Genomic DNA, 8,669 nt, shown 5'->3' with positions numbered 1-8,669 from the left:
CAGTTGGAAGCTAGCAGTTTCAGCCACAGCATCAGCAGGGCTCCTCAGGCCTACTCAGGAGCCACAAGACAGACCAAGCTATAAGGTTGTGGTTGTGTTTGGTGTGTAATGTTTGTATGAGACCTTGGTGTTTAATAAATGATTTTCCTATTGCAGGAGGAGCTGGACATTGAGTTTGCAAGGTGGTTAAACAGGGTAGACATCTGATGAGAGGAGTGGGGTCAGAACCAGAGTTCTTGAAGTCCCTCCTACGAAAGCTGATCCGGATATTCAGACATTTTGCTGGCAGAATCTTATAATGAACCAATAAACTGACTGTTAATCATAGTCAGTTATAATTACAAAAGCCGCATGATTGTTGAGGTGTTAAAGAAAACAAGGCAAGGGCACTTGTGCCCAGTGTTCGTGGAGTCATTCCAGGAAAGCTGTCTGGTGAAGGTGACCTTTGGCAAGATAAACTGAGATATAATTGATAAATTATGCCAGCAGGGAATCAGTATGACTGGGAGATGTAGCTGATGGCGGAGAAGAAGAGCCCATAATGCTCTGAATTCCGCCATTTCTGCCTGCAGACCTGAGTTTAGTGTGGTAGTGGAGGGAGTTGTAAGAATGAGCTGTTTCAGTTTGTATTTTAATGCCAATTTTCTGATTGTAGTTTGGGGGACAAAAATCAATCCTTTTGCTCAAGGAAACCAGAAAAGCCAAGGAGAGTCCAGTTGTGCTAACTGGAGCAGCTTGCCCTGCTCCCAGGGGCCTTGCTTATTTACAGGAAATGGACATCAGAGGAGTGTCGTGACAGGAACTATCGGAACTTGCTGTTGCCTGGGTTGCCCTGCGTTTCAGTCCTGAAAGGCTCCCTGAGCGAGTCATCTTGTTGAAGCTTGAATGACCACATGCTCGGTGGGTTAAGAAAGGAAATGCGACCTGTGTGCATTTGTGGCCCAGGAGCAGAGTTCAGGGTCTCAAAGGCCTCTAGTCATAAGCCTGACTCTTGTTAGATTGGCAGTCATCTCCAGTCGAATCCTACTAATGGCCATGGGCTGTCTCATGTGTGTGTTAATTATGGCACTTCAGCCTCTGGTTCAACTCTATATTGGTGTTTTTTTTTTTTTTTTTATGGTACACATGCATGTGCGTATACATGTCTACTTGTGTGTAGCTGTGTGTGTGTGTGTGTGTGTGTGTGTGTGTGTGTGTGTGTGTGTGTGTGTGTGTATGTGTATGTATGTGTGTGTGGAGACTAGAGATTGACAGAGTCCAAAGCATCTCAAGCCTGGGTGCCAAGTAATCGGTAGAAAGAAGTAGGATGTAGCCTGTGTGTGCCCATGTGCCAAGGGCCTCACACATGATAGACAAACACTTTGCTGAGTTTCATCTCCAGCTGAGATAACATTCTTTTGCTCTAATGAATTTTATACTCATGAGCAGTTTGGTCAGGGTTCTGTTTGTTTTGTCTTGTTTCCCATCTGATCTAGGTCTCAGCTTCCTGGGCTGACATTTCTCACCCCTGCAGGAGCCACTTAGTAGTAGTACTGAAGTTCTGTGGAGAGTTGGAGTCCTGCGCAGGGTGAGTCTCCTGCTCTGGTCTGATTTCCATCTGGGCAATCTGCAGCACTGCCAGGGAAGCTCTTTCTCAGGGCAGCAAGCCACGGGTAAGGTCTTACTTAGTCTTTGGAGATCCCAGCCATTCTCAATCCCTGTGAAGTACACACTCAAGGCTTCAGCAACATAGTCTCTGTGTGTCTTAGAGCTTGACGAAAAAACCCTGGAGCTGAGTGTGAACAAGGCAGAGTGAGACAAAGGGGGAGTTGGGCAGGTCCATGCTGCCTCTGCCTGGGCCTTGGGGACCACAGCATGCAACATAGATATTATTTATTTCGTATTGTATGGAATGGTTTTAAGTAGGAATTGGTCATGACTGCCCTTGGATTTTTTAAAAAATTTTTTTAGATTTTTATTTTATTCATGTGAGTGTTTGCCTATACACGTGTCTATGTATCACATATGTGTCTGGTGCCTGAGGAAACGGTGAGCCTCCATGCAGGTATGGGGGATGGAACCTGAGTCCTTCACAAGAACAAGTTCGTGTTCTCTCTCTCTCTCTCTCTCTCTCTCTCTCTCTCAATTAAAGAACACATTTAGCTGGGGCTTGCTTACAGTTTCAGAGGTTTAGTCCATTCACATCATGACAGGACACACAACAGCACACAGGGGGAAATGGTGCTGGATAAGTAGCTGAGAGTTTTACAGTAGGATCTGAGGCAACAGAAAGAGCCGCTGGGCCTGGCTTAGGCTTTTGAAACCTCAAAGGCCACCTCAGTGACACACTTCCTCCAACAAGGCCACATCTCCTAGTCCTTTCAAATAGTGCTGCTCCCTGATGGCAAAGCTCTCGATCTCTGAGCCTATGGGGGCCATCCTTATTCAAACCTCCACTCCACTCCCTGGCCCCCATAGGCTTGTAGCCATATCATAATGCAGAAATGTCTTCTGTTCAACTTCAAAAGTGCCCATAGTCTATAACAGTCTCAACACTGTTTAAAAGTTCAGTCTCTTCTGAGACGTGTAGAAATCTCTTAATGGCTACTCATGGTAAAATGAGTATCAAAAAGCAGATCACATTCTTCCAACATACAGTGGGACAGAATGTACATTCCTATTACAAAAGGGAGAAAAGGAGCAGAGTGAGGAAATACTGGACAAAGCAAAAATCACCAGGGCAAACTCCAAACGGAATCTCCACATCTGACGTCAAAGCTCTCTTCAGATCTCCAACTCTGTTCAGCTTTGTTGACTGCAACACACTTTTCTCTCTTGTACTGGTTACACACCCAGTCTGCAGCTTTCCTACAACAAGTGCTCTTAACCATGAGCCAGCTCTCCAGTTTCATGCCTTAGATTTGATCTTTGTGCCTTCTGGGAAAGAATAGTGATAGTCAAACTAACTCAAGCCAGTGACAAGCCTGCCGTGCAGGGTTACCGTGAGGATTCATTGAGATGTACACAAGAGCAAATTCTCTGGCCTAAAGTAAAGGCTGTATCAATACTGTTGTTCTTGTGACTGCGTAGGGTGTTGGACACAGCTCCCCCACATTTTCAAAGTATATTCCATATCACTTGGATCCACCCCATTTGGGCAGGAGTCCACTGATGTGGGGAGGGCAGGGTGTCCAACTTGCTAGAAGATAGAAGGAGGGGTCAGGTCTATAGAGCTCACTCGGCTCTAGTTTGCTTTCTATTGCTTTGATAAAGTAGTATCCACCTACGCAACTTGGGGAGGAAAGGGTTTATTTCACTTTGCAGGTTTTGGTCCATTATGCATGGAAGTCAAGGAAGGAGCCTAAAGGCAGGAGTTGAAGCAGAAGCCATGGAATAAGGCTGCTTACTGTCCTGCTCCTCCTGGCTTGCTCAGCCTGCATTCTTACACAACTCAGTACCACCAGTCCATCTATAATGGGCCACATCAATCATGGATCAAGAAAATACCCACAGATTTGCCTACAGGCCAATCTGATGGAGGCATTCAATCAGTTGAGGTTCCCTCTTACCAAATGTGGTGGTTTGAAGGAGTTGTCCCCCATATTCTTGGGCATTTGAATACTTGGTCTCCAGTTGGTGGCACTATTGGGGGTCCTTAGGAGGTGTGGCCTTGGTGGAGGAAGTATGTCATGGGGGTGGGCTTTGAGGTCTCAAAAGCCAAGTGACTTGCCTAGTTTACTCTGTTTCCTGATTGTGGTTTGAGATGTGAGTTCTCAGCTTTCAGCTCCAACAGCCACATCTGCCTGCTGTCCTTGCCATTATGGATATTAACCCGCTGGAACTGTAAACCTCAAATAAACCCTCCCTTCTATAAGTTGCTTTGGTCATGGTGTTTTATCATGCCAAGGGAAAAGTAATACATCCAATTACTCAAGCTTGTGTCAAGTCAAAACACCAGCATATACCCCAGTCTGAGCCACTTTCCTGGCTCCTTGGCCCCATTCACGGGTGGAAAGGCTGTCTGTCAACCTCCATGACTGTACCACCTCTGAGTTACACCAAGTCTGTACTTCCCTGGATTTTCTTCAGCTTACTGTAGATGAGAGTGGAAGTGTTTGCTTTCTAGAGCAAACAAGAGTTGTGACTTTTTTTTTCTTTTGGTGCAAACAAAGGCTCAGAACCCTCTTTCTCGCTCTGTAGAGCTCCGCCTCTGCCTTTGCTGAGTGTAAAGGAAGTCCAGGGGTTGGTGTGAGTGCAGTCTCGTGACTGCACCTGCAGCCTAAGTTACCTTACGAGACTCAGCTTTCCTTCTGTGTGAACTGGGGAGGCATCTGGTCTGCAGGATGCTGAGTAGACGAATAGATAGACTTCTCAACTTCCTGCTCCTTTTGGTGCAGTCTCTTGGAAACTGAGGGCCTCAGACCAAGGTCTTCCTGAGAAATCTAATTTTGTTGAACACTGAGCCCTGATGCTCTGCTCACAACAAATTTACTAATGCTTATTTTAAGAAGCAGAATTTTATTTAAGAGTGAAGATAGAAAGCTGAGCTATTTCTGACCTTTTGTAAATGGAGTTTAAAATCGAGTTAATCTCCAGAGGTGTTAGCTGAATGCACAGAGTTTTCCTGAAAAATCCTGGACTGAACCAAATAAACTGTGCCTCCCTCCGACTTGCCTGGTGGACAGAGAGATCATTTTGTGCTTGGTAAAGACAAACAAAACACATCTCACAGGCACAGAGGCACTACCTTTTCCACCACAGCCTGAAACTGAAGTTGGAACCTGCTGGATAATTGTATCAGGGTTCTTCTTTTGGGCACAAGTCTGACCTCACCAGCAGCTGGTCACGTGGGAAGATGGGAGGCTAAAAAGGAGGGCAGTAGACAAGAGAAGGCGGAGGGCTAGCAGTGGAAACTAGCTCAGTGTGTCTCTCCTTTCTGGATCAGTGAGAGAGGAGGGAGCATTACACTTTGCAATAGACCTCTTCACTTAATATTTATTTAATACTGCCTTTTAAAGACGAAATGCTTTGTTTTGCAGGGAAGCACACAGATTGATGAGTGCTAGCCACTATTCCGCTTTATTAGTGTCAGCATTCTACCATCCTTGTAGATTTCTGTAGTAGTCGGGGTTCTCTAGAGGAACAGAATTGCTAGAATAAATGAATGAATCTATCTGTCTGTCTGTCTGTCTGTCTGTATGTATGTATGTAGAAGTGAGATTTATTAGAAGGCTTATACGCTAGGGTCCAGCTAGTCCGACAATGGCTCTCTACCAACGGAAAGTCTGAAAATCCAGTAATTGTCCAGTCCATGGCACTGGATATCTCAGCTGGTCTTCAGCACATGCCAGTCCCTGTCCCCATCCTCCCCACCCCCCCAAAAAAAAGTTTCTAATGCGAGTGAAGGAATGGGCTTGCCAGCAAGAGAGGACAAGCAGGCAAAGAGCAGAAGCTTCCTTCCATGTCCTTTATATATGCTGCCACCAGAAGGTGTGGCCCAGATTTAAGGTGGGTCTCCTCACCTCAAAAAATACAGATTAAAGGTGGATCTTCCCACTTCAAATGATTTAATTAAGAAAACTCCCTCAGGGAGATATGATGGGGGGAGAGAGAGAAACCCACTGCTAGGGAAGTTGCCAGGAATCCCCAAGAATGTCCCCAGCTTGGACTACTAGCAATAGTGGAAAGGGTACCTGAACTGAACTGGCTTGCCCCAGAGATCAGACCATGAATACCCTAACTGTCATTACAGAGCTTTTCTCCAATGACTGATGGAGGCAGATGCAGAGATCCACAGCCAAACACCAAGCAGAACTCCAGGAGTCCAGTCAAAGAGAGAGAAGAGGGATTCTATGCACAAGGGGCATCAGGATCATGATGGGGAAACCTGCAGGAACGACCAAACCAAACTAGTGGGAACTCATGAAAGTTGGATCAATGGCTGTGGAGCCTACATGGGACTGGACTATATCCTCTGCATGACGAGACAGTTGTGTAGCTTGATCTGCTTGAGGTGGGGAGCTGGCGGTAGGATCAGAATCCATCCCTAGTGCATGAGCGGGCTTTTTGGAGCTCACTACCTGTGATGGGACACCTTGTGCAGGCTTGAGGCAGGGGGAAAGGCTTGGACTTGCCTCTACTGGATGTGCCTCTCCATGGGAGGCCTTGCCTTCTTGTGGGGGTGGAGCGGGGGGATGGGTTGGGAGGGGAAGGCTGGGGGGGCGGAAGGAGGGAAGAGGGAGATCTTTAATTGGTATGTAAAATTAATGGAAAATTTTCTTTCTTTCTTTCTTTTTTTTTTTTTTTTTTTTTTTTTTTGGTTTTTTGAGACAGGGTTTCTCTGTGTAGCTTTGCACCTTTCCTGGAACTCACTTTGTAGACCAGACTGGCCTCGAACTCACAGAGATCCTCCTGGCTCTGCCTCCCGAGTGCTGGGATTAAAGGCGTGCGCCACCAGCGCCTGGCGGAAAATTTTCTTAATAATAAAATAAACTCCCTCAGAGGTGTACCCAGCCTTGTAGGTTTTAGTTAATCCAGATACAGTTAAGTTGACAACCATGAATAGCCATCAGATTCTCTCTGTGCTGATGGAGGCCCAAGCCCAACCTTAGGTGTCAATTCCTTAGGTGCTGCTCACCCTTTACAACACTTAACTTAGTTTTGAGACAAGGTCTTCCATTGGCATTGAACTCTCCAGGCAGGCTGTTTCTGGCCACGGATCTTCAGAGATCCAGCTCTCCACCTTCCAGCAATGGATTGCTTCCAGCACACCTCTTTGTTTTCAGGAGTTTGGAAACTGAACTCGGGTCATGGCCAGCACTTTACCAATGGAGGAATATCCTCAGCATAGTTTTTAAAGGTTTAAAAATTTTAATTATGTGTATGTGCATATATCTGTGAGTATGTGCATGTGGAGGCCAGGGCCATTGCAGCCCCTGAAATTAAGAGTTCGAGGCAGCTGAGTGCTTCGTGACACAGGTTCTGGGAACCAAACTTGGGTCTTCCACAAGAGCAGTGTGCGCTTGTAAGTATTGCTGAACCATCTTCCTAGTCCAGACTTCCCTTCTTTTTAAGAAATAATACTTTGAAAATATGAGTAAAGCCTCCCGTGTCTCTCATCCCTGTCTATTCCTCTTGTTGCCAGAGATAACTACTACACAGACTTAGATTTAGTTTATTCCCATGCATGGTTACATGTGTGAGTATCCATAAACAGGATATTAGTGTACATAAAGGAACATTTTATTTGGGAAACACTATATAGTGTAGTGTCTATAGCTTGCTTCTGGCACTTATTTATTCATTTTAACTGAATCTGTATCTAAATATAGATATGGCACAGATATAGATATCTACCAATCCACTACTCCCTCCTGCAAAGGAGCATCAACAGGCCTGACCTGTTGAGCAGTCACAGCTGGTTTGATTAAGATGGCTGTGGCTGTTATATGCAGGGGACAGGGTTCACATGAAGTTTTTGAGGAAAGTTCTGATGGGTGATGTGTTATATTGAGGAAATAACACTTGTTGTCACATTGAATGCGAAAGCTAAATCTTCCTGGAGATCCAAGACTGGTACGGAATTCTCAGGCTGTGCTCTCACATGTGGAAAGTAGAGAACCGAGAAGTGGAAGCTGTATAGACTTCAGCACAGGTGCGTTAGTTAGGCCATGGGGCTGAAGAGATGGCTCAGAGTGCTCACTGCTCTGTCATGAGGACCTGAGTCTGGATCCCAGCATCCAGGCTGGATGGGATGGCTCACAGATGCCTGTAACTCCAGCTCCAATGGCTCCAATGCCCTCTTCTGGCCATTGTGTGTGTGTCTCACTCACTCACTCACACACACACACACACACACACAACCTTTTTAAAGTGCTTCTTTTAGATAGACCTGTCCCATTTTTGGTGGATATCCATATAAACCTGTGTCCCTTGATGGTTGATCTGCTGACTAGACTTACAAGCAATATCCCCAAATAAGGAAAGATGTAAAGCAAACCAAAAAATCACCTAGAGACCATCTAAGATAAGGTGCTGGCCCCATCTGCTGGAATTGTAGGTCACTTCAGTTAGTAGAGAATTTGGTCTATCCAGGATATTTGGGGTTGAGGTGAACTGACTGGAAACCAGTCTTCTCTATTCATAGCTGTACCTGTAGCTTATAGTGCTTGGCACATAAATGACGTGTAGTAGGTGCTTTTCCCTAGATGAATTAAGTTGTTTATTTAAACAGATTTATTTTATTTATGTGTATGTATCTGTGTGCATGCATGCTCACATGTATGTAAGTACTCAGGGAGACAAGAAGATGGTGTCAGATCCCCCAGGAGATGGAGATGCAATACAGTCAGTTGTGAGCCACTTGATGGGGGTGCTAGAAACCAAACTAGGGTCCTCTGCAAGGGCAGTGTCTTAATCACTGTTCTATTGCAGGGAAGAGACCATGACCATGGCAATTCTTATAAAAAATGCATTTAATTGGGGCTGGCTTACAGTTTCAGAGGTTTAGTCCATTATTACCATGGCAGGGAGCATGGCAGCAGGCATGGCAGGCATGGTGCTGAAGATGTAATCAAAAGCTACATCCAGATATGTAGGCAAAGAGAAGGGGAGAGGGAGGGGAAGAGAGAGAGAGACTGAGCCTGAGCCTGGCATGTGATTTTCAAGCCTCAAAGCCAGTGACACACTTC

Source organism: Peromyscus maniculatus, chromosome 5, assembly GCF_049852395.1.
Source record: "Peromyscus maniculatus bairdii isolate BWxNUB_F1_BW_parent chromosome 5, HU_Pman_BW_mat_3.1, whole genome shotgun sequence".
In the NCBI taxonomy this organism is placed as follows: domain Eukaryota; kingdom Metazoa; phylum Chordata; class Mammalia; order Rodentia; family Cricetidae; genus Peromyscus; species Peromyscus maniculatus.
The sequence above is the reverse complement of the archived record's forward strand: the minus strand, read 5'-3'. Positions refer to the sequence as shown.